Source organism: Puma concolor, chromosome C1, assembly GCF_028749965.1.
Source record: "Puma concolor isolate L17-30 chromosome C1, mPumCon1.1.hap2, whole genome shotgun sequence".
Taxonomy (NCBI): domain Eukaryota; kingdom Metazoa; phylum Chordata; class Mammalia; order Carnivora; family Felidae; genus Puma; species Puma concolor.
The window spans coordinates 52,653,586-52,680,015 of record NC_141674.1 but is presented as its reverse complement, the minus strand read 5'-3'; the positions used below and the strand labels follow the sequence as shown (position 1 = coordinate 52,680,015).

Genomic DNA, 26,430 nt, shown 5'->3' with positions numbered 1-26,430 from the left:
AAAAAAATCCCACAAAAACTGAGCTTCAAGGTCACACTTAGTCAATGACCGAGCTGGTCCTAAGCACGGGCTTCCCAACTCTGGGCTACCACTGTGACAGAGCCTGTCCTCCTCCCTCTTGGGTCCTTCCCCTCCCCATCAGATGCTACTTTTATCTTCTTGTGTGTCTGCAGGTGGGTGGCAATGCTGCTGACTCCTTTCTGGCTCAGTTTGGGCCTTTCTCTTTCATCCATTAATTAAATCATGCACTTTTCTTATAGGGGAGCAGAATCTTCAAAAGAGGAAAAAGAACCCTCCCTTTCAGAACATTCAGGGATTAAAGTTCATCTGGCTATGGAATGCTCACCAGGGACTAAACGCATTACTGAGAGGCAAGTGCTGAAAGCCAGTGACACATTAATATGAAAATGTGAAGAGAGAGTTCAGGCTGCCAAAACGCTGTCTCCAGCATTCTCAAGGTGGGGTCAAACAGCAGAATGGCACCTCAGGGGACATTCAGGTTTAGAGACTGGTCAGGGTGCCTTAGGATGAGTACTCAGTGGTAGCACTGTCCACCACAGTGACCTTGACACAGCCCAGAACAAGAGCGCCCTTGGGAGTGAATCAGCATGGGGGGTGCCTCCTTACATGGGGAGAGTGTGCAGCCTGGCCACGACCATGCCCCCCTGTATTGACATGAATCCAGCACCAAGTGCACAGAAAGGACAGTCCTGAACAAAGGTCTATGTACTTCGTCTTTATTTATTCAGCTTCGCCAGGGTTCCTCACTAGGAATTCTAGGCAAGAGGCTTTCCAAATAATAGAACAACTGTTCAAACACCAAACTTTTTTTTTTAATTTGAAATAATCATAGATTCAGAGGAAGTTGCAAAAATAGTACAGAGAGGTCTCACGTACTCTTTCCCCAATATTTCCCCAGTGTGACATCTTACATAACTACAATACAACAGAAAAATCAGGAAATTGACTTTGGTACATCCAGAGGCCTTACTCAGATTTTACCTATCTTACATGCACACATTTGTGTGGTGCATGTATGGTCTGTGCAGTTTTACCACATGTAGATTTACATAACCACCATCATAATCACGATACAAAACTGTTCCATCACCACAGGGTCCCCCGTGCTACCGTTTTATAGTCACAGCCCTCCCCTACCCAAAGGTTCCCCCCACCCAGTCCCTAACACCTGGCAACCATTAGTCTTTCTCCGTCCCTATACTTTTATTTTTTAAATGTTATGTAAATGTATTTTTTGAGATCAGTTGTTGTTCAGGCTACATAATTCCCATGAGATCCCTCCAAGTTGACAGAAGTAGCAATCATTCATTTCTTCTACTGCTAAGCAATATTCCTGGTATGGATGTACCACAGCTTGTCTAACCATTAAAGGACATTTGGATTATTTCCAATTTTGTGTGGACATAAGTTTTGATATCTCTGGAACAAAGGTACAGGAGTACAACTGCTGGGTCATATGTCAAACCTTTTTTTTTTTTTTTTTTTTCAAAAACTAATTTGATGTACCATATGGTTTCACTCATCTGTGGATTTTAAGCAACAAAACATTTTGATTAACATCTGGGAAGGAGCAGGAGAAGAGAAGAGAGGGAAACAAATCAGACGAGACTCTTAAGGATAGAGAACAAACTGAGGGTTGATGGAGGGAGATGGGTGGGGAATGGGTACTAAGGAGGGCACTTGTTATGATGAGCACTGGGTGCTGTATGTAAGTGATGAAACCTGAAATCCTGCACTGTTATTTAACTGACTAAAATTTAAATTGAAAAAAAAATTTGATGGACTTTTCTAAAAATATATATTTCACATAGAACTCTGCACTGTTAATCACAGTATGATGTAAATCATTTAATCTCATTTTTAATTACTTGGGGCCATATTGTGAGCAATTGAAATCTACAAAACTATCTGTCTCTAAATTAAATTGTCCCCACGATATGAGGGTTTTGATGTCAAAGTGCTCCCATTCCTGCATTTGTTACAATTATTTTCCTCAAAGTTTCCAGGTGTGCTGCTCATGTATGTGCCTATTGAACACCTAAAATGTGGCAAGTCCAAACTGAGCTGTGCTATAAATGTAAAACACACACCTGATTTTGAAGACTTAGTTTAAAAAGAAGAATGTGAGGGGCACCTGATTGGCTCAGGTGGCTAAGGGTCCGAATCTTGGTTTCAGCTCAAGTCATACTCTCACAGTCTGTGGGTTCAAACCCTGCATTGGGCTCTGTGCTAACAGCATGGAGCCTGCTTGGGATTCTCTCTCTCCCTCTCTACCCCTTCCCTGCTTGCTTATCCTCTCTCTCTCTCTCTCTCTCTCTTTCTCTCAAAATAAATAAACATTTTAAAAAATGGAAGAATGTAAAATATCTCATTAGTAATTTTTATACTGATTACATGTTGAAATGATATTTTGGATATCTCGTATTAAAGAAAATATATTATAAAATCAATTTCATTTGTTCCCTTTTACCTTTTTAATGTAGCTACAAGAAACTTTAAAATTACCTATTTGGCTCACCTTGTAATTTTATTGGGCAGCACTGGTCCAGAGGAGTTTTGTTTGCCCACTATTTGCTTTTATCTAGGTTGCTAGAGGTAATTATTATCTAACACTGAGATATGTGGTATGTTACTATCACTGATATACTCTGTAGCATCAGCATAATGTTGTAAGAAAATGGTAATTATCTAAAGCCAGAGTCCCATCACTGCTTTCAAAACTGCATGAAAAGAGGCTGGTGTCGAGATGAGCAAATTCATGAAACCTGGGAAGGTGGTGCTGGTCCTGGTCAGATGCTACTCTGGACACAAGACGGTCATCATGAAGAACATTGATGATGTCACCTCAGATCGTCCCTACAACCTTGCTCTGGTGGCTGGAACTGACCGCTCTCCCCTCAAAGTGACAGCTGCCATGAGCAAGAAGAAAATCGCCAAAAGGTCAAAGATCAAGTCTTTTATGAAAGTTTATAACTACAATCATCTCGTACCCACAAGGTATTCTATGGATATCACCTTGGACAAAGCTGTCATCAACAAGGATGTCTTCAGAGACCCTGCTTGTAAACACAAGGCATGACGAGAGGCCAAGGTCAAGTTCGAGGAGAGGTACAAGACCGGCAGGAACAAACGGTTCTTGCAGTTGCGGTTTTAAATGTTTTGTTTCAGTCAATAAAAATACAAAACAAACAAACAAACAAACTGCATGAAAAGAGGCAGTAGAGAAGAATAAACATCTGGCATACAACTCTGAAAAATCAGAACTTTATTCCCAACCCATCCTCAAAAAAAAAAAATATTTACTCATGTTCACACATTTCAACTTGTATAAACCTCCCTTTTCTTGTCTTGCCTATTTCCCAAAAGTGTTGTGAAACTTAAGTGGGAGAATACATTTGAAAGTGCCTCAATAGCTCTAAATAGCATGCCCAAAAACAGAAATGTAGAAGTCTGTACACAACCTGCACACAACTGACTCACCAGATTAGTCAACACTTCCCAGGATCCCCTCTGTGAAGCCTCTGCCACTGTCTATGGCACTCCCGGACAAGCCTCGCACTTCTGCCCCCACCTTATCCTCACCCACTCTCGAACTTTATTCCAACAAGAATCAGTAGAGTGTGGTCCCAAAGCTCGTTACACAGGTTTATCTGGGTTGGGTTTTTTGGTTTTTGGTTTTTTTGTAATTATGACTTTAACTGTACAAGATATAAATTCATGAAACGAGTATGAAAAGTGGTTGGGCGCCTGGGTGGCTCAGTCAGTTGAGCACCTGACTCTTGATTTTGGTCCAGGTCATGATCCCAGGGTTGTGGGATTGAGCCCCAAGTCAGGCTCCATGCTGAGTGTGGGGTCTCCTTAAGGTTCTCAATCTCTCTCTCTCTCTCTGCACCTCCTCTGCTCCTGTTCTCTCTCTCTCTCAAAATAAATAAACTAAAAAAAAAAAAAGTAAGTGATTCAATATTTTAAAAATAGATGATGGGGAGGAGCCCCTGAGTGGCTCAGTCAGTTAAGCGCCTGACTTCGGCTCAGGTCATGATCTCACAGTTCGTGAGTTCGAGCCCACGTCGGGTTCTGTGCTGATAACTCAGAGCCTGGAGCCTACTTTGGATTCTGTGTCTCCCTCTGTCTGCCCCTCTGCTGCTTGCACTCTGTCTCTCACATTGTCTCAAAAATAAATAAACATTAAAAAAATTTTTTTAAATAAATAAATAAAAATAGATGATGGGGGCACCTAGTTGGCTCAGTCAGTTAAGCGTCTGACTTCAGCTCAGTTCATGATCTTGCAGTTCATGAGTTCGAGCCCCACATTGGGCTCTGTGCTGACAGCTCAGAGCCTGGAGCCCGTTTCAGATTCTGTGTCTTGGCTTCTGTCTGCCCCTCCCGCATTTCGTGCTCTGTCTCTCTCTCAAAGCTAAACATTAAAAAAAAATTTTAATAAAAAAATGATGGCCATAAATAGAACCACATAACACATGTACCCATGTTAAGAATAGAAAATACAAAAACAGGTTAAAAAAAGGGGGGGGCACTTCAGAAGCTAATGATTCTTTAAGGCCAGTTATTAATTCATACAAAAGACAAATGCAAAATTACAACATTTTAGTAATGACAGCACAGCAATTCTCCCATCATAATATATAGTTGAACTGTCTGCACTGGGGCTCAGATAAAATAAAAATAATATCAGCAACAACTAAAACGTATTTATTAAATTTCTACTATATGTTAAGAGCATTACATTATTTCATTTAATGCATACACACAAAACCAGCAAAACACTCAACATATACATTTTATAGATGAAAAACTCTTAAGACTAAAAAGGACCAGGTAATAACTCCACGGTGGCAGTTCTGGGATTCAAGGCAGTTCCGGAACAAGAGTCATGCTACATCCTAGAATGACAAAAATTTGGACTACCAAGCCTCAAGGATGACAAAGACTTTCTCATCAGAGCAGAGCATCTCAAACATTAGTGTGCAAATGAATCATCTGTGAATCTTGGTAAAATGCAGAGTCTGATTCAATAAGTCTGGAAGGCTTAGACCACACTCTGAGCAGCAAGGTCCTGACCTAGAGTATACCCACTCATTGTCCTTCTCAGAGGGCCCAGTTTTCCTCCAGGTGGCAGACATCATTCAGAACATCATAACTCTCTGTGCTTCCCCAGCTCTTGGTCCTCACCTGCTTCTTATACCCAGGACAGGTGTATGTGGGTCAGAGGTCCAGGCATTCCATGGATAGACAGGCTCAGCAGCACTGAGAAGAACAAGAGAAAGACCCATACCTCTTGGAGCTTTTAACCTTAAATCTAGAGCCTACTCCTGAAAATATGCCAGTATAGTAAGTTCACAAACAAGTGATAATTTCATAGGTAACAGAGCATAACATCATAAAGGAGTTGCCAATGGTTCGGAATATCTTAAAGAAGTTAACGCTCTTTGCATTTTCAACCTCAATGTGGAGAAACATTGAAGCAAATGTGGACCCAGAGTAGCCCCCAGACCCATTCCTTCTAATGTCAAACCTTGTCTGTCTGCACAGCATCCCTGTCTTTGAGTCTGGCTGCCTGCCCATCTCCTGGGCTGAGAAAAGGAAAATACTCATGATCCTGCCTTCATTCCAAGGGGAAATGCTAGCTTCTGCTTTTAATTAGGTATTTTATACTGACTTTCTTCTTTGACTATAAAAGATATTCAACTGCATATTTTCTAAATGATCTATACAGATCTAATAAACAATGTTTTTCAAGTAAAAAGTCAGTTCCGACTGTCTCCCATGTCTGCAATAAAAATTTGAGCTTTCCAATATTCATTGATTTGACAAATATTTAATGAATACCTCTTATTTGTGCCAGGCTCACTGGCTGGGCACTGAAGCTAGGAAGGAGAATTAAATACCATTCCTCCCCACCCAGAGCTCACAGTCCAGAGGGGAGGCAAACATGTAAACAAACAATCCCAATAGAAAGTGACAGTCGCTGTATGGGGGGGGGGGGGGGGGGTGCCGGAAAGGAAGGATGGCTGTTTTCAACTCCTGCTGATTCAAATGCAAAATCATAATCCGTTTCCAGTCTGAAGGGGCTAAGAGGTATAAACAGATGGGAAACCAGCAAAGTTGCACTATATTCCTGAAGTACATTGCGGTTAGCAGTCAACAACCACACACACACTGTATGCCAGGCGCTCAACTGGGCAGTCAAGGGGTGACACAGAGTTCCACTGCCAAGGAGATCCCAGTGCCCTTGGGAAATAAGATACAGAAAGAGCAAAAACAGCAAACGCAACTAGCATTCTACTAGTTTTTTAAACAATACTGGGAAAAGTTAAGCAATGTAGACTGTGGCTAGGTCATGGAGAGCTTTGATCCTCCACGACCAGGGGCAATGGGGAGCCACTGAAGATTTTTTTGAGGAGGGGAAATGACGCGATGAAAGCTGCTTGTATATCATTCATATAATCTTATAATTTAATAACAAGAAAAACTACTCTTTACTGACCACTTATTATGAGCCAGTCAGTCACTATTATTTTCAGGGCTTTACAAGTATTACCTCTCAGTTTCCTAACAACCCTCCAAGGTAGACATGATCATCCACTTTCTAGAGACGAAGCAACTGAGATTCAGAAATATTAAGTAAGTGTGTGTAGATCACATGATGGATTAAGTGATGGATCTGGGAGAGTTAATCCAGCTAGTTGGATTAATATGAGGAAGAGATTACCAGCAAGGAAATTAGTAGAAGGTGTCTGGATCATCCAGATGAGAGGTAGGGTGATGGCACAAAAAACAGACAAGGTTATAATGCAGCTCAACCACAAAGGGGTTCATCTACTTTTTCAAAGTTATCTAGTGATGGTTCACCACAGGGCAGCAATAAAGTCAACAACCACACCATGTTAAGGACCTACTATGTGTTGGGTACTACGTATGAGTGGGGCTAGGGATGGAAATTAGAATGGAGGGAGTGATTGTCTATCATCAGGCAAAGAAATAGGACAGTGAGAGATCCTCCCTTCTCTCCTTCCTGTGAAAGCTGACGGCAGGCTGCTGGTTTTAGTCCATACACAATACTGGAAATCACCACAAGGGGTCAGGCCTGTGGTGGCTGCCTCCTCCTCCCCTTCCTCTTTCTCCTCCTCCTCCTTTCCTCCTTCTCTTCCTTCTCCTTCTCCTCCTTCTCCTTGGCCCAAAAGGCTACAGTCCCCACTGACTTGTTCCTCAGGGGATCTTGGTCCTGATTCTGAATTATTCTAACAAAGACCAGCTACATAATTCACAGGGCCCAGCACAAAATAAAAATGCAGGTCCCTTTGTTCAAAATAATATTAAAATTTTCAGGACAGCAATAGCAGAGTATTAAGCCCACAGCTGAGGCTGAAGCAGGGGCCCTGTTCAGCTGCAAAGGTTGCACACCCATGAAGCTGGCCCTGATTCTAACCCAGGTCCTACTTCCCTGGATTGGTAACAGCTATATGTGGCACAGAAAGGTGGCTGACTGTTTCCTGGAGAATAATTCTCCTCTTCTTATTTTCTGAGGATAGGGAGATCTATGGCCCAGGAGACAGCTTCTCAGTTCAACGACAGTAAGTTGTGGGCTCGTAACAGAGATGAAGCTGTCCCAACAGTCAATGTGAACTTTCTCCCTTTCCATTACATGGTTTCCAATGATTGTGTGGTTCTGTATTTTGTGACAAGGAACTTGGTGGTCTGCCCTCTTAGAGGCTATCTTTAAGATTGAGAACATGACCAGAGTCAGGGGTTTGGAGGAGAGTCAAGGCTACAATCATTCCAATTTTTAAAAACACAAAACCGGACGCGGCACCTGGGTGGCTCAGTCAGTTAAGCATCTAACTTCAGCTCAGGTCATGATCTCGAGCTCCGTGAGTCTGAGCCCCATGTCATGCTCTGTGCTGACAGATCAGAGCCTAAAGCCTGCTTCGGATTCTGTGTCTCCCTCTCCCCTGCTTTCACTCTGTCTCTCTTCTCTCTTAAAAATGAACACTAAAAAAGTTTTTTTTAAAAAAACACAAAACTGGGGCACCTGGCTGGCTCAGTCAGTTGAGGATCTGACTCTTGATTTCAGCTCACGTCATGATCCCAGGCCCCACATCAGGCTCTGTACTGAGTATGGAGCCTGCTTAAGATTCTCTCTCTCAGGATGCCTGGGTGGCTCAGCCGGTTAAGCATCTGACTTTGACTTCAACTCAGGTCATGATCTCAAGGTTTGTGAGCTGAAGACCTGCATCTAGCTCTGTACTGACAGTGTGGAGCCTGCTTGGGATTCTCTCTCTCCCTCTCTCTCTGCCCCTCCCCCATGCTCTCTTGCTCTCTCTTTCTCTCTCCCTCTCTCAAAATAAATAAATGAAAAAATATATATTCCCTCTTACTCTTCCCCTCTCTCCCGCTTGCACGTGCTCTCTCCCTAAATAAAAATGAAATGAAATGAAATAAATAAAAATTTAAAAAATAAAAACACAACACTGTTCCTAAATTTAATATGCAAAGCTTGGTAAAAAAAAATGATAATAAAAAAATAATTATAATAATAATTTGACTGCTTATAACTATTAGTGACTATGCTCAATCCTTTTATTTTTTTTTAAACGTTTTTATTTATTTTTGAGACAGAGAGAGACAGAGCATGAACGGGGGAGGGTCTCAGAGAGAGGGAGACACAGAATCTGAAACAGGCTCCAGGCTCTGAGCTGTCAGCACAGAGCCCGACGCGGGGCTCGAACTCACGGACTGTGAGATCATGACCTGAGCCGAAGTCGGACACTCAACCGACCAAGCCACCCAGGAGCCCCTCAATCCTTTTAAAAGACATATAAATCTTTACAAACCCTGAGATTATCGGAAACCATGTTTATTTGTTTTCACAAAAGGGCTTGCTTCACTCAGCCACTCCTCTTATGAAAATATATACTATAAAGAGCCGAATTTCAGGTGGAGGAAGACCAAAACAAGCAAACAAACCCAACTAATTGTTTGACCTTAGATAAGTCCCTTTCCCTTGCTAGGCCAGGTGTGCTCCCGTGTAAATGCAATGATTGGCCCAGAAGCAACTCTGGCAGTCTACGATTCCCACAGGAGGAATCCAGGAAAACTAACAATGATCCCACATATGCTCCCCTGAGGCACAGGATGGACAAACCACGAAGTCTGGCACAGCAGGTAGAGAACCGGCCGACAGCCAGGGCACCTGTGTTCTAGTCCTGGATCCACCAACCACTCCCTCAAGGCATGACTCAGAGCAAGTCACTTCCCTGCTAGGAGCCTCAGTTTCCATAACTATAAATTGACTAGCAGATACCTAAGGTCCTTCCCCATGAGGCACGGTGCCTGGTAAATAGTAGAAAGTTCTCAGCATTTGTTAGTTATTGTCATCAGTATCATTATTAATTATTATCCTCTATCCCAATGGTTCCCAATGGTTTCAAGTAAGAAGATGCCGTTTATAACAAAAATGATATAGACCTCCCCCCATCGAAAAGGTTTAACATTTAACATCAATTAACCAGGAAAATATAGGATATCAAAAAGTCACTCTGAATTTTCATTCAGTCCATCAAAGCAACATTCATATATATTTGAAAAATACAGGGGCCCCTGAGTGGCTCAGTGGTTGAGCACCTGACTTTGGTTCAGGTCATCATCTTGTGATTCACAAGCTTGAGCACCTGACTTTGGTTCAGGTCATGATCTTGTGATTCACAAGCTTGAGCCCCACACTGGGCTAGATGCTGTCAGAGCAGAGCCCGTTTCAGATCCTCTGACCCCCTCTCTCTGCCCCTCCCCTGCTTGCACTGTCTCTCAAAATAAACATTTTTTTAAAAAGAAAAGAAAAATAATAAGCATGATTTTATAAGCACTAAAACTATTCAATCCTCACAACCCTTGTGTTGATTCTGAGGACCTGAGCTGGGGACCCACTGCTCTGTGCTACCCGCCAGCTCAGAAGGTCCCAGTCCATTGCCATCTCCACCTTCAATCACCTAGACTTCCCACCTCCTCCTCTTCTCTCTCACAGCTGTCCTTACCATAATGCCAAGACCTAAAACGCAAGGCAAAACGGAGAAATATGTATATATATCTCATTTGGAACTGAGTTCATAACTATTTGTGCATGACTCTGCCTTTAAATCTTTTCTCTCACAGAGTACCAACATTAGAAGGGTAAGAATACCCAGCCCAACCTTAGATAAATTCTTCATAACTGGATTTTACAATATATTAGGGAAAAAAGCACAAAAATTAGAATATTAGAAATCCTTCTTTAAAATGCTTCTTTAAAGCAATGCTTATTCAAATTTAATTTGCATACAAATCACCTGAGGATCTTGTTAAAATGCAGATTCTAACCCAGTAGGTCCGGAGAACAGCCTTAGACTCTGCATTGTTTACAAGCTCTCAGGTGGTGTCTATGTTGCTGGTCCACAGAGCGGGATCCAGCCCCATTGCTTTGTATCAGAGAATTTGAAGATCAGAGAAGGCAAATGTCTTGCCTGGTGTCACACAGCTAGTTAGAGGCAGGGCTAGGAGATGATTCAAGTTTGTTGATTTTTAGTTCAGAGCTCTTTCTACTATGCCCTGATGTCATCCTTTCTCTTGAAAAGAAAAAAAGTTTCCAAAAAACATCTCATTTTCCTTTCCCATCCAAGACAATACACACACACACACACACACACACACACACACACACACACACACACACACACACACATCCCCCAGAGGACAGGGGCGAAATCATAGTCTCTTTCTCAGTTTCCAGCACAGGGTCTTGCAAACAAAACATACTCAAAATAAAATGTGTCGATGGAGGATGCAATCAGAAGGAAGAGGAGTCTTCTGGTTAAAGGAATACCTTCACCTTTTTTCCTCCTTTTTTCATGTCTTTAAGGACACCCTTCTGATCAGCTACCCCATGTCTCCAAAACTGTTAACTCTATACTGTCTAAAGTTTTCCCTAGAGGTATTTTTCTCAGTTAAAAATCAATTTATTGAGAGAAAGTTCAAAACAAGCTATTATTTTAAATCAATATTTAGGGAGGAGATAAGGTTTTTATTCTGGTATCTGTAGGAGATTTTATGTTCCCAAACACACTTTGCGCTAAACCGTTTAAGGCACGTGAAGTGCTTAAGAGTTCCACTCAGGGGCGCCTGGGTGGCGCAGTCGGTTAAGCGTCCGACTTCAGCCAGGTCACGATCTCGCGGTCCGTGAGTTCGAGCCCCGCATCAGGCTCTGGGCTGATGGCTCGGAGCCTGGAGCCTGTTTCCGATTCTGTGTCTTCCTCTCTCTCTGCCCCTCCCCCGTTCATGCTCTGTCTCTCTCTGTCCCAAAAATAAATAAAAAACGTTGAAAAAAATTTAAAAAAAAAAAAAAGAGTTCCACTCAGCGGTCTAAGTGTTCAAACAGGACAGCTTCAAAGCCTCCCTCAGCCTCCCACCTTGCAGAAATCGTTCCCACAGGTTTCTGTGGCTTTGAACTGTATTTTAACAATCTTAAGAGCTCGAGAAAGCTTGTTTCATGACATTACTTAGCTTAGACGCAAGTACACAGTAGGTCCATGCTATGTCTGCAAGTGTCACATCCACCACCTACAGCCAGGTTTTCAACAGATCTTTCTTTAGAAGGTCAGCAAACACAACCTCACAGAGAAGAAAGCTGGCAGGGTTTCAGCTGTTTCCAATTCTTATTCTATTCTACCACCTTGCTAAAATTAACAAGTTTAGTGCAAATAATTTGGGTTTGGATCTTGTCACACTTAGGAAAGCAAGAGGACAGAAAGGTAACACTTAAATCAGAAACTGATTTTTTCCCTTTGCAGGAGGAAACATCAGCAAAGCTCTGAAGCCACAAGAGCCCTGCTCAGTGGGGCTTCTGATGGTTTCTAACTGGAGGAATGTAATCCATCAGCCCCCTAGAGGTCTGGCCTGGCTGCCTGGCTGCAAACCCCCACCCAGCTCCAATCTTCCTGGTCCTGCCCTTTCAACCACAGACTCCCCTTCCCCAGCACACAGGGCTCAGGCTCCCTTTCACAGTACATCTTTCGGAACCACACCACATGTGTCGATGGTTCTGCATGCACAGGCAGCTGCAACAACACCGAAGGACAGCCATGTCTGGGAGCCACAACTCACCATTCACAGTTCTCTTATGGCAAATGTCACCACAAATTCTAATTCTTTTGGTTATTTGTCTCTCCCTATCTCCACTGCCTTCTCCCCAGTTCCATGAGTCTGGGAGCTCCCAGAAAATAGGGATAATGTTCTGGTCCCAGTATATCCTGGTACCCAATACAATCCTTGACACATATTCAGAATTTACAAAATGCTAGCTGTTTTTATTATCATGTACTATTGATATGTTCCCCGCACTTCCTCCTTCTGGCTCTCTGCTTCCTCCAGTAGGTGTCTTTAAAAAATTTAGGGCGCCTGGGTGGCTTCTGACTTCTGCCTCAGGTCATGATCTCGCGGCCTGTGAGTTCGAGCCACGTTCGGGCTCTGTGCTGACAGCTCAGAGCCTGGAGTCTGCTTCTGATTTTGTGTCTCCCTCTCTCTCTGCCCCTCCCCCACTCATGCTGTCTCTCTCTCTCTCTCTCTCTCTCTCTCTCTCTTTCTCTCTCTGTCAAAAATAAATAAACATTAAAAAAAAGTTTTTTAAAAATTTAGGTCCAGAAGGGCAGTCAAGCCACCTCATTTTACAGATGAGGAAATTCAATTCAAACTTCAAGGGATGTGGTGGTCCAGTTAGTGGTCTAGCTGGAAGAGACTCTCCAGCCTCTGGCCTCCGTTGCTGAACTATCCTCCTCTTCTCTGTCTCCAGGCCAGGCAGCAGGGCACAGAGGGTTACCACCTGAGAGAAGGAAGTTGGTTTATTGGTGGCCTAGTGATGGAGACTCCATCACTCTACTCCAGACTCCAGCACTGAGGGATTCTAGGTGGTTAATTCTGATCAACACCAGTGCGGGCCTCAGGCTGCCCACCTGTAAAATGGTCATCTTAGCTCACAGTTATTGATGCTTACTGGGTGTACTCAGTATGTGCCAGCGTTCAGGAGTATTACGATAGTTCATCCTCACCAAAAGTTAGTGAGGTAGGCATGATTTGTACCCCAAGTTTTACAGATAGGGAAACCGGACTTTTGAGGTTTGTCCAAGGTCACAGGTAGTTGAATAACTGACTCCTAGAGCCAGTATTTTGATTTTCGTCTAATTTCGCTTTCTCAGCGGCGGGGGGGTGGGGGGGGTGGGGGGGGGTGGGGGGAGCCTTGAGCCACAAGAAAAGGTAACAGTGAGGAAGGTCTTCACTGGGGGCGGACAGGAGGTTCACCCCCCCAAGCTTCCTGTTCCCAGTAGTCACCCCTGGCCCTTACCTAATTAAGTGCATTAGCAGCAGCTCTGCCTAATCCTAGGTGCACACAAGAAGAGACAGGCTTCTTTCCCTGGAGGCTCCGCTTCTCCTGAGATTAGCCACGGTCCCCAGGAGGCTGTTATCCCAACCCCGGGGGAGGGCAGCATCACAGCCAAGATGGAGCTTATCACAGGAAGCCAGCAGCGCTGGGGAAACAAAACGCAGACTGCATGACTCAGGTCGATCACAGGCACCAGATGATGTGCCAGCTAGATGGGTGCATGTCTGCCGGTCGTGAACAAGGGACAACAAAGCAGCTACTATCTCTGCCTTTTCTGGAGGTGCTAGAAAGGGTAGCAGCAAGCATTGAAATTAAATGATACGTCCTGAGCAACTCCTAAGAGTGCTCCCAAAAGAAAACACCGCTGCATTCACAGCACCTAGCACTGTGCCTGGCGCAGAGTAGGTGCTCAGTCAGTTGATGAACATTCGAATGACTTTACTGACCCACCACCATGGTGGTGGAAGCAAAGTGTTCCTCAGCAGAAATGACAATGGGTACCAAGGCTCACCATAAATTCTCCAGTTTGGGATAGGTCCTGTTGCCTCAGTTTTCCCATTCTATAGTCCAAATAATTATACCCATCTCTCCAAATCCCCATGATTTAGCCATTCATCCCATGGGACACTGGGCCAAATACAGAGAACAATTTAATAGAATAATTTGAAAGGGTACAACTATTTAGGGCACTTACTTAAAAGTTAGTGAGCAACTATGATCTACACAGTGCAAAATTATGGAAAGCTACCATCAAATTCTAGGTTTGGGGATTATAAGGAGCTTGGTATCAGGGAAGAGAATGGACTGGGAGTTCCAGGACCTCAAGTTTCTTCTTCAGAAACATGAGCAGCCTCACCACCAACTGTACCTCATAGTTCTTTAATCTTGCAGAAAAATACTTTCCAGTTAAACTGGATGCTGTAGGTCATTCGCCCTCAGAGCCGCTAACATGAAATAAAATTTCAGGGGAAGAACAAAGGAAATTATATAAGCTACAAACTTCCATTTCCTCTCATTCAATCTCTTTTCAGGAGGCTAGGAAAGAGAACTGGTGGAGTAGCAGTAGTAGTAGCAGCAGCAGTAGTAATAGTAGTAGTGTGACAGTAGTAGAGGAGTAGTAGTAGAGCAGTAGTAGTGTAATAGTAGTGGTAGTGTAGTAGTAGTAGTAGTAGTAGTAGTAGTAGTAGTAGTAGTATAGTAGAGGAGTAGTAGTAATAGTAGTGTAATAGTAGTAGTAGTAGAGTAGTAGTAGTAGAGCAGTAGTAGTAGTATAATAGTAGGGGAGGAGGAGTAATAGTAGTGTAATAGTAGTAGTAGAGTAGTAGTAGTGGTAGTGTAGTAGTAGTAGTAGTAGTAGTAGTAGTATGACAGTAGTAGAGCAGTAGTAGTAGTATAATAGTAGAGAAGTAGTAGTAGTAGAGCAGTAGTAGTGTAATAGTAGTGGTAGTGTAGTAGTAGTTGTCGTAGTAGTAGTAGTAGTGTGACAGTAGTAGTAGTAGCAGTAGTAGAGTAGTGTAGTAGTAGCAGTTGAGGAGGAGGAGGAGAGTAATAGTAAAGTAACATTTTTCACGATGCTATGCAGTTGACAACATCCTTTCACCTAATTTATCACTTCACATACATAACAGTCCTCTGAGATTTTATCATCTCATTTTACAAATTAGGAAGCAGAGGCCCAGGGAAGTTACGCACGTTGCCCAACATTACACAGCAGACACAGTGGCCCAAACCCAGATTTCTTTTCTCTCCAAACCATGCATTCTTTCCTCTGTGCAGGGCCGCCTCCAAACCACCTTTGTGTCAATGACAATGACTGCCTCTTCCCCAGTAGGCTGAATGCTTAGCTTGTTGCTGGTGGTGTCTTAATTTCATTATCTAGGAAATAGGTATGATAACAACACAGCCTCCCTGGCGGGGGCGGGGGGCAGGGGGGGGGACTATCATGAGGTGAGGCGTGACTACTGCCTGTCATAGGAGTAAGCACTCTGCAAACATTACCAGTGGGAACACCTCATCACCTCATTGCTGCGATATTGTTAGCTGAGCACACACTCCTACCGCAAGACTTTTGTCCTCGCTGGCCCCTCCTGGAGGACTCCTCCACACCACCCCCGCAGCCACAGTGCTCGTTCCTGTAGTTCGTGCACATCTCCGCTCAAGAGTCATCTTATCCTGGGGTCATCCCTGCCACCCCATATCATACAATGGCGCTCACCCCACCCCATCGCTCACCACATCACAAGGTCTTGCACCCTGCTTCCTCTTTCTCAGCACTTACTATCACCCGATAGAGCATACATTTCTCCATGAGCAGGGCCTTAGTTTTGTTTACTGCTTCACCCCCAGCATCTAGAACAATGCCAGCCAGCCACATACGTATTTGCTGAGTGAATAAAGGAAGCTTCGTGGGTCCAGTCACCAAGAAATGGAGACAAACTCTTGCTTGCTATCTGACCCTTCGATCTCAGATAAGACTTTAAAGTCTACAAAGGTGTTTTTACATCCTTCATCTCCTTTAATCTTCCACAACCTTCAGGGAAGGAGTTATAATCCCCACCACAGAGATGAAGAAACTGAGACCCAGAACTCAGAGCAGAACAATTTCCTGGAGAGGCAGAGGGCTGGCTTGGGTTTTGAACCCTACCCCAACCTCCAGCACTCAGACAGAAGGGTCTCAGCCTCCCTCTGAGCTGCCGTGGCCCTCTGGAGCAGCTGAGGTTCCCTGAGAAGGGCTGGTATAAAGAGAGAGGCCTAGGAAATGCTTTCTATCACTTAGATGAGCACCAAACATTACAGACAGCAGATTTCTATGAACTCATTTGCCAAAATAAACCCATCCATTATTATCGATGGTATAAAAAATGCATTATGTATGGGTTATTGTTTTAGGGCCTCACAGATTCCTGTTTTCAGTGAAGCCTCCCCTAAGACACCTTTCCGGATTCTCTCTTGGTCAGTCCCACCCCCAGCCCTGATTTGCCAGCCCCTCCTCCACGCTTTCAGAAGCTGACTCATGTCCTCACTGCTCAGCAGTCCTGCTCCCCACAAGGCCAGTCTTAGAGCTCCCACCAGAAGTGCCTGCAGCCCCAGCCCAGGGCCTGGCACCCAGGAGGCCTCAGTGCACATGCTGACCAACCAGCCTCCTCAATAACACCAGGATGGCAAGAATGGGCACAGCCCAGGCCTTTCTTCTCCCCCACAACTGCCTCCACGGCCAAGAAACCTAACTGAAGCTTTGTTAAGCTCCCTTTTCTCTCTCCTGCATGAAGGAAAGGTAGCCCAGCCTGAAGCAGATGGTTCTAGGGATTTAAAAAGAGGTGCTCTAGGAAATGCAAAGACACAAAGGTCTTTCTGACCATATTTGCATGCAGATTGCTTGCAAGTTCAAAACTTATAGAATTTTTCCCTCTGCTTATTAAGCAAAAGAAGAGAGAGTAAGAGCTCCCCAGGGGATATTTCCCTAGTAATGAGACCTTTCAAGATTCCTGAAGAAAGAAAGGGGAGGGAAGAGCTTCTAGAAGGACCAAAGGAGGGAGGAGAGGGTTGTCAGGGCAGGGAAGAATCACTCACCACCCCCTATCCTCAGTGGCCCTCACAGCCCAAACCTGCCTGCAGGCTCAGCCACGGTGCCCTCTCCCCTGTGGCAGGGGGCCAATATTTTCCCCACCTCTCAAACATACCATACATGAAAAAAGAGAAAGAGGAGGACTCTAAGGGAGAATTTTAATTTGTTGCCAATTAAGGGCAGAGTGACCCTAATTTATAGCAGCAGAACTCAGAGTTATCACAGATTTTTCATCTTGGGAAAACAGCCCAGCTCTCAAGCTGCCCACTGCTCCCCTGCAAACAGAGCCCACAGCAGGTTTAATTGAGTCCAGATTGACTTTTTACGGGGTTGAATTCCTCATCTTTTGGAAGAGATAGCCTTGAGATTTTCAGTTGTTCAAAGATGCATTTTTAAATTGCCAGATAGTAATACAAAGCAAGCTGGAAGTATCCCAGCCTCTAGGAAGTAAGAACAAAGCTTAGTAAAAGTACGTAGAGTCGATTCAATGGGCCACCAGGCACTGTACTGGCTCTGATCCAAACTCAGACTCTTGTCTAAGGAGCATCCAATCCAGTGATAGAAAAGATAATGGTTGCACAAATAAATGTTTAATTACAAACTATAATGAAGAATATTTTAAAATATAGGGTGCTATCAAAGCAGGTAAGTGGGAACCCAACCAAGTCTGGCCAGTCAGGGAAAGGACAGTGAAGCCAGAGCAGGACTGGTAGCTAATAGGATGAGGAAGGATGCTTCTGTGGGAGGGGACAGTCCACAGAAAAGCCACCATGTACAAAGCACCAGATGAGACCCAAGAGAGGCAGGAGACAGACGGACAAGGCCTGTCTGAAAGTCCTGCCAGAGTATCCTTGATAATATTTTTGGTGGTCCCTCCCTCCCTGATCTCTTTAGGACTCGATTTCCTATTGCCCCAACAGCTGTGAATTTCCTTCTGGATATCGTGTATGTCTTTCTCCCACCCTCTTCGCCATGTCATGGGGACACCTTTTCATTTTGATCCCTTTTGTGTTTTCAGGAAAACTCTAATGTCATCATTAAGTCTCAGGCAGCATCCAGCTCTGACAGCAGAAGGCACTCAGGTGTCCCTGCTCTCTGGCTTTGACCACTCAGGACACTGCATATAGGAGAGAAACAGATAACTATTGGCTCACCATGTCCACCTTGTTCAGAAAACCCTCCCAGTAGTTCTGGACAACACACACATCTCTCTTTGATCTACAAAACTCACTGCATGCACCTTCCTTGTGGCACTCAACTGCACTGAATTGAGCATTCACTCAACACATATTTGGTGATTTCCTACTGAGTGAAATGTGCTGGACCTGGCAGTAGTTAACTGACATAAGATCTGGTCCCTGTTCACAAAGAACTGAGTGGAATGGAAAGCGGCTGGTTATGTGACATTGGAGAAGTTATTTAGCATCTCCGAGCCTCAGTTTTCTCTTGGGAGTAAAAGTGTGACTTCCTTTTATAAATACACATGTACAGAAAAGACGATCAGAGATTATCTCTGAATGGTAGGATTGTGGGTGATTTTGTTTACATACTCCATTTATGATTGTGTTTTTCATGGACATATATTTTCTCATGAGGAAAAGCATTAAAACTGCTTCCTTTAAGACTGTTAAAAACTGAGAACAGGGGCGCCTGGGTGGCGCAGTCGGTTAAGCGTCCGACTTCAGCCAGGTCACGATCTCACGCTCCGTGAGTTCGAGCCCCGCGTCGGGCTCTGGGCTGATGGCTCGGAGCCTGGAGCCTGTTTCCGATTCTGTGTCTCCCTCTCTCTCTGCCCCTCCCCCGTTCATGCTCTGTCTCTCTCTGTCCCAAAAATAAAAAATAAATGTTGAAAAAAAAAATTTAAAAAAAAAAAAAATAAATAAAAACTGAGAACAAACTGAGGGTTGATGGGGGTGGGAGGGTGGGGAGGGTGGGTGATGGGTATTGAGGAGGACACCTTTTGGGATGAGCACTGGGTGTTGTATGGAAACCAATTTGACAATAAATTTCATATATTGACAAAAAAAATAAAAATAAAAATAAATAAAAAAACTGCTTCCTTGAGGTTAAAAATAATAATGACCCCATTTCATTTTGTTGTGAGAATTAGGTAAGTTGTGTGCGTGGTCAGGAAGAATAACTTCACCCAAAGCAGAGTCTATGGGCTCTGAGCAGAAAATCTCAGAGATGTGGAGAACAGACTAGACCCCTGCCAGACCTCTCAGCAATGCCTGCCCTGGATATCAAAGTCACTGTCCCCCTCAGGCCAGCTTTTTTCCAAGACAGAGACATGGCTGAGAGCGTCTCCTATCTTCTCTGCCCCAGAGGAGCACCCCTAAATCCCAGGGATGGACTATGATTGGCCCATCATGGTGAGGCTAGAGGTCAGGGGTTATGACTGGCACTCTCCCCATAACAAGATTGGAGTACAGGCAAAAGTGGTTTCTTTTCCCAATGGATAAAGGAGCAAAAGGAGGAAGTGAGGGGAGGGGGGCAACAATTCTGGAGAGACAAAATAATAGGATTCTGCTACAAAATACAAAATGTCTCACCAGATGTATGCCCCGTAGTAGATGTTCAGTAAGCGATGGTGACTGGGGTGCCCAGGTGGTTCAGTTGGTTAAGCGTCGACTCTCAATTTTGGCTCAGGTCATGATCTCACGGTTTGTGAGTTCCAGCCCTGAGTCAGGCTCTGCGCTGACAGTGCAGAGCCTGCCTGGGATTCTCTCTCTCTTTCTCTCTGCCCCTCCCCCACTCTCTCTCCTCTCAAAATAAATAAATAAATATTTAAAAAGTAAATAACTGGGGCGCCTGGGTGGCGCAGTCGGTTAAGCGTCCGACTTCAGCCAGGTCACGATCTCGCGGTCCGTGAGTTCGAGCCCCGCGTCGGGCTCTGGGCTGATGGCTCAGAGCCTGGAGCCTGTTTCCGATTCTGTGTCTCCCTCTCTCTCTGCCCCTCCCCCGTTCATGCTCTGTCTCTCTCTGTCCCAAAAATAAATAAACGTTGAAAAAAAAAATAAAAAGTAAATAACTTTAAAACATAAATGATGGTGACTGTTACTACAAAGATTAAAATCTTGGGCTAAATCAGAATTAAGTGAGCATGACTTAGGTAGTCTATCTGAAAATACAGGCTGAATGTGGCGGCACAGGGGAAGGAAGAGCAGAAAGTGAATTCTTGAATGTGGGGGCACTGGGGGTTGAAGAAGAAGATTTCAGCAAGGAGAGATGGAGAGAGGGACCAGTGTGACCCTGCTGTGCCAGGGAGGTGGGGCAGGTGCTAGAGTATAGGGATTCTAGAAGCTGCAAGACAGAAAAAGAGCCCTAAACAAAGGTCAGAACAGTGAGCTTTGTTATTCTCATAGCCTTTGGGGTATCAATCTTGCCTCCCTAACAAAAACAATAAACTCCTACCGGAGAGGATACTGCCATATATTTCTCTGCGTCCACTTCAGGGGCTAAATAAATATTTAACCAGATGGAATTGCCAGTGACTTCTTTGTAGTTTACATAGGACACATCACTTGGCAGGTGAAGGAGCCTGGCGTCTCAGATCCCTTCTTTCCTTCCCTACTCTACATCAACACTGAGCAGACAGACCAACTGTCATGTTGATTTGATTCTCAGTCTGGGAGAAGCCACTTTCACCAACATTGTGGGTTGGTCGAGAAACTTGCAAAACCTGAGTCCTGAGGCAAAGATGTGGGAGGGTTATTTATTTTGACCATCTCATCTACATATATAGTTTTAACCCCAACACAACCATGAAATCTGGCAATTACTCCTTTAAAAAAAAATCAAGCTGGGGGCACCTGGGTGGCTCATTTGTCGAGCGTCCAACTTTGGCTCAGGTCATAATCTCATGGTTTGTGAGTTCGAGCCCCACATGGGGCTCTGTGCTGACAGCTTGGAGCCCACTTTGGGTCCTCTGCCTCTCTCTCTCTCTCTCTCTCTCTCTCTCTCTCTCTCTCTGTCCACCCCCCCCCCCACGCTCTCTCTCTCAGAAAAAAAAAAAGTGAAAGCCAGTGTAAGGGAGGAATGCTTTCCTCCCCACACCTAATACTACATCTTGAAGAAGGAAAGAAATGAGTGCTAAATGCTGGACTCTCACTGCCCCTTTACCAGCTACTTCTTGCAGGAGCTTGCACAGTACAATGCAGTGACTCACTGACAAATTGGGTGGGACAAAGGGCATGCTCAGCTCAGTTCCTCCCTTGCAAAGTGGGCAAGAGGAATGCCCTTTATGAGTGGGCAGAGGGCCGTGAGCCACATAGAGAGGAAAAGGGTAACCCAGCAGTAGATTAAGAACAACATCAGAAAGTGCTGCTTCTTGTTGTCAGCAGTCTACATAGCTACTCTCCAACAGGCAACATTTGGGGGCTGGAAATTCCTATACAACACACAATTCTCTGGAGGGAGCAGGTAAACAGCCACCACTAAGTTAAGCACTAAGTTAATTACTCCAGCGGATGGGCTAACTTTCATCACACCAAAAGTTCGGGTGGGGAGAAAAAAAACAACCAATACTTTGCAGGGAGTATGAAAATTATGGAACAACTATTAAATACCCAAGTCAGAACGAAATCCAAGAGATGAGGATATCATCTCTCTTATGGAGAAAAAGTAGAATAAATTGCTTTGATGTCCGCTTAAACCCACCAGGAAATGGGGTCAATTTCCCACGAAGAACAGACAGGAGTCCTTCAAGGAAATCTAGGATTTCAGGCAGCAGGATCTGTTTTTACCTTAGGGTGTTCAATCTTCACAGACCATAAGAAAGTCATATCCTTGACAAATATTAATATAATTATAACCCAAAAGTTCCTAGTGTTGGAAGGTCTGCACCAGAGATGATTATATCATAAAATAAGGGCCAACAAGGTGCTGAAGTTCGGCAATTTTGCCCCATCACATTCTGGGAAAAGCTCAGAGGAGGAAGTACCCTCTTGCAGGCATCCATTTAATTCACAGGAGTAGGCTGCACACATTGAACACGACCCAGGTGCTGTACAAGCACTGCCCACAGTACCTCTCCCAACCCTGTCAAGGTAAGCACCATTATGCCTCCCATTTTACAGGTGAGGAAAGGGAGTCTCCGAGAGGTAAAGTAATTTGCTGACAGAAAAGCAGTGACCTGACTTTGACACCAAGACCTCCTGATGCCAAAGCCCTTTCACATCAACGGCTCTTCCACCTGCAGAAAAAGCAACAACCACTTGGGAAACTCCTTGTTTTTAGGTAAATTCTCTCCGTCTATTAGAAAGTGGATTTCCTTAGGTTACAGGAGTCACAGCTCCAGGTCCCATCTACAAGTGTCTTACAACTATTTCTGGGGGGGAAAAAAAATGCTGATTTGAGGAGAATCAGGCAAATTCATTTGCTGGTGAAAGTACAGTGAAAACAGACATATATCAGCATCTTAGAATCACAAATTCCAAACACAGGTAGTCTTTTAGAGCAGAAAGCACTATGAGCCTGGAGTCAAAGAGGCTGGGTTTCAGGCAGGTTTCCCTAGCTACGATGACTTTAGGTGAGCCACCAACCTCACATGCCTAATTTTATTTTATTTTATTTTTTTAATGTTTATTTATTTTTGAGAGAGAGGGAGACAGAGTGTGTGCAGGGGAGGGGCTGAGAGAGAGGGAGACACAGAATCTGAAGCAGGCTCTAGACTGAGCTGTCAGCACAGAGCCCTGTGTGGGGCTCCAACTCATAAACAGTGAGATCATGACCTGAGCCGAAATCAGGAGTCGGTCGCTTAACCGACTGAGCCACCCAGGCGCCCCCTCACATGCCTAATTTTAAAAGGAAGAGAGAAAGAGAAAGAAAGAAATCCTGTTTTATTGGATTATTTGGAAAATTAATGGTAATATTACACATGAAATAATTTTGTAAGCTGCAAAACTCTATACCAATGGAGTATTTATAATTATTTTGACTCAGCTATTTGGCTGGAATCTTACAGACAATTTGAATCATCAGACAGATTTGAAAAAAAATACTGAGCTGCAGTCTGGCATAATGGTCAAGGACAAAGCCCTGGACTCAGAACAACTAGGTTCAAATTCTGCTTCTCTCACTTAACTTGCTGTGTGATCTAGAGTGAGTCACTAACCTTCTCTGTACCTCAGTTTTCTTATCTGGAAAATGGGGATAATAACTGACGCCTACCTCATAGGGTTCCCTGAAGACTATGGGAGTTAAAATACCTAAGGAACTTAAAATGGTTCTTGGCAGACAGGAGGCTTGATGTGTTAATCATTACTATACTATTATGATTTTCATCAAGCAAGCAAAATGTGCACTGGCATTTAGTAGCTTGCACTACAAAACAAAATCGTTGCAGCAGACGTAAGTTACCTTTGACAAGCAGTCCTGAAATGGACTGCATTTTAAGAGTACTCTTTGGGGTACCCTTTTGGAGAGAAAGATAAGTTCTCTTGCTCCCAGTAAAACCCTGCTTCCCCCCGCTGCCCCCCCCCCACCATGAGCCCTCCTTAGTATGCAAAAAAACATACCAGGCACCACTCAAAGCCCTCTTTTTTCTCCATTACTCTCCCATCCCATGAAACCTAGCCCCGTTCCAGGGTGGAGGCCCAGTTGAAGAACTCAAGACAGCCTGGGCAAGTCCATGGAGAGTAGGGCAGCTACAGAAAGTTTGGCTCCTCTCCTCCTGTCCCCATCATAATCCTCCCCATCCTTCAAGGTTCACTTCATATCCCACTTCCTCCTTGAAAGACCTCTTCCTCCTCGGCATTCTGCATCTATAATTGCCAACTCTGTACTCACTGGGTGTATAATTATTTCACAAGTGCCTATTTTAATGCCCCTAAAAGGTAAACTCTCCAAGGGCTAGTCAGAGTGCTTCTAAATTCCCCACAGTGCTTAGCATGGTGCTAGAGACACCGTATGTGTGCCATAAATAATTTGGGAAGGGGTTTAATTCACTGGAAGGAGCTCAGACTCCATGTGAAGTGGTCAGATGCTAGCTAGGTCTGCACCTCTACTCCTCCTCCTCCCCAAGCCCATGGCAAATGCTACTGTCAGATCCCAGTATACCCTCCCAGAGATCCTGGAGAAACCTTAGAATCCTTCTCAACACTGCACCACAGGCAGCCAATACCAACTGACTGGAAAAATGAACCCTTTTTGCCATCTCTGCTTTCTAGGCACTTCCTTAACTCAGTCTCCATAGCACAGGGACTTGACCACCACTGTCATACCCACCGCACTCCACTGTAGAGGGCTGTTGACTTGTCTGCCTCTACTAGACCAGTGGCTTCCAAACTTTTGAGCATGGGGGCCCAATAATAACCCAGATCAGCATAAGCAGAACTGAAGCTAAAGTTTCCTAAAGCAATACTCATTTTGTTAACATAATGCACTCTGAAATTTCCTATTATATACTCTCTAAAAATGCTGGTCCTGACTGCTGCACTGCTGGGTGGAGAGATAGATAGGGACCTATATATACACTGTCAGTTATATAAACAATGTTAGTTAAGGTAACACTAGCAGCTGTAACCGATAAACTGAAATCTCAGCCCTTACTACGATAGAAGTTTCTTTCTTGCTCACATAAAACCTAAACGAATATGGACCAACAGGTGCCTTCCATGGTGCAGTGATAAAGGGAGGGTTTCAGGATGTTTCTACCTTGCCGTATTTTCAACACATGACTTCTAGGGTTACCACGTTCAGGATCATAGCAATCCTGCCCCGGGGAAGTTTTTTATGGGACAAGCTATTAGGTGTCACTTGTAACTGACATTCATTGCTTCCAATCTCATTCCATTGACTAATATTTAGTCACATGGCCTCACTTAACTGCAAGGAAACTGGGAAGTGTAGTCTAACCAAGTCACCAAGAAGAGATGGAAACAGATTTTCTGATCAGCTGGCAATCCCTTCCAGAAATCTGCCATTTCAAAAATCCTCCAAGGCAAGGACCTAGCCTTATTCACGTTTATATCCCTAGTGACTACCAAAATATTTGACTCACAGTAAGTGCATAGAAAATGTATGATCAATGAATGAATGGGGATCCCACCCAGAGTTCCAGGAGTGTCACAGTTTATGATTAGGCATTGTGATTGTTTCCAAATTCAAACCTGTACAAACCCCCTTCTCTACCCAAAGCAGAGGAGAGTCCAAAAATCTGGATTAGGGCAGGTGAGGAAGATACCAGAGAAATGGTCTTAGTGTCGTCCTTTCCATTTAGGGACTACACAGCCACTTACTCTTCCAACCACATGCCTGTTGAAAAGGACTGCAGTGGAAAAATTAAGAGCACAGGCTTCTGAGGCAGATAAGTCATGGAAGAACCTCTCTCTGGCCACCTAACTACAGAACTATCACTGAGCACTATGTGTGCGGCAAGGTGCTAAGCATTTTCCATACATTATCTCCTTGTATTCTCATAATAAGCCTGTGAAGGATGCTAAAGTTCTCCCCACAATTTCCTGAGTGAGAACTGATGTCTTCTAACCCTGTGTTCCCATAGCACTTTTTCCACACCCCTTTCCTGTAATTCACTTGGGGGAGAGCTAGATTGGCATACGGAGGTATATATTTCTTTATCCTGTCTCCACAATTATACTTCAAGGATAGTGGAAACAGCACACACTTGAGAGTCAAAAGACCTACATCAAATGTCTAGGCTCAAGTGCCATGTCCCAACTTAATAGTTTGTGTGAGATTCACCAAGATACCACCTAAGATTTAATTTTCTAATCTGTAGTGCTTGCTTCAGTAGCACATATACTAATTTCCTTATCTGTAAGATGGGGTCAGAAGTCCAGCCACAAAGGGCTGCTGGGACATAGAAACCTAACATCTATAAAGAACTACGCCTGGCACATAGTAGGTTCTTCAAAAAGTAAGAATTTCCCATGGGGCGCCTGGGTGGCGCAGTCGGTTAAGCGTCCGACTTCAGCCAGGTCACGATCTCGCGATCCGTGAGTTCGAGCCCCGCATCAGGCTCTGGGCTGATGGCTCAGAGCCTGGAGCCTGTTTCCGATTCTGTGTCTCCCTCTCTCTCTGCCCCTCCCCCGTTCATGCTCTGTCTGTCTCTGTCCCAAAAATAAATAAACGTTGAAAAAAAAAAATTAAAAAAAAAAAAAAAAAAGTAAGAATTTCCCTCCTCCATTACCCTTGAGGGCAAGGGTAATGTTTTGTACCTGGACACCAACACCACATTTGCACAAAATAAATATAATAATAAATGTTAGTTGAAATGCATTGAATGACAAACTTTACTGTTGAAAAATAAAAATAAAAAACACAACCCTTGCCTTGGTCTTTAGAAGTTCTTTTTATCTCCCCTCCCCCTTCCCACACTTCATTATTCTCTATTTGGGTAATGTGAACTTTTTTTTTTTTTTTGTACTCAGAAATTTTAAATGGCTAACAGAGCACCTCAGGA

General features: G+C 44.1%; 1 protein-coding gene and 1 pseudogene across 1 annotated transcript in view; one reads left to right on the top strand and one right to left on the bottom strand.

Moving 5' to 3' along the window:
* Nucleotides 1–26,430, bottom strand: part of ROR1 (ROR family WNT receptor 1) — a 401,611-nt gene that overhangs the window by 368,302 nt on the left and 6,879 nt on the right. The window lies entirely within an intron of this gene.
* On the top strand, nucleotides 2,762–3,157 carry LOC112872022 (large ribosomal subunit protein eL27 pseudogene; annotated as a pseudogene).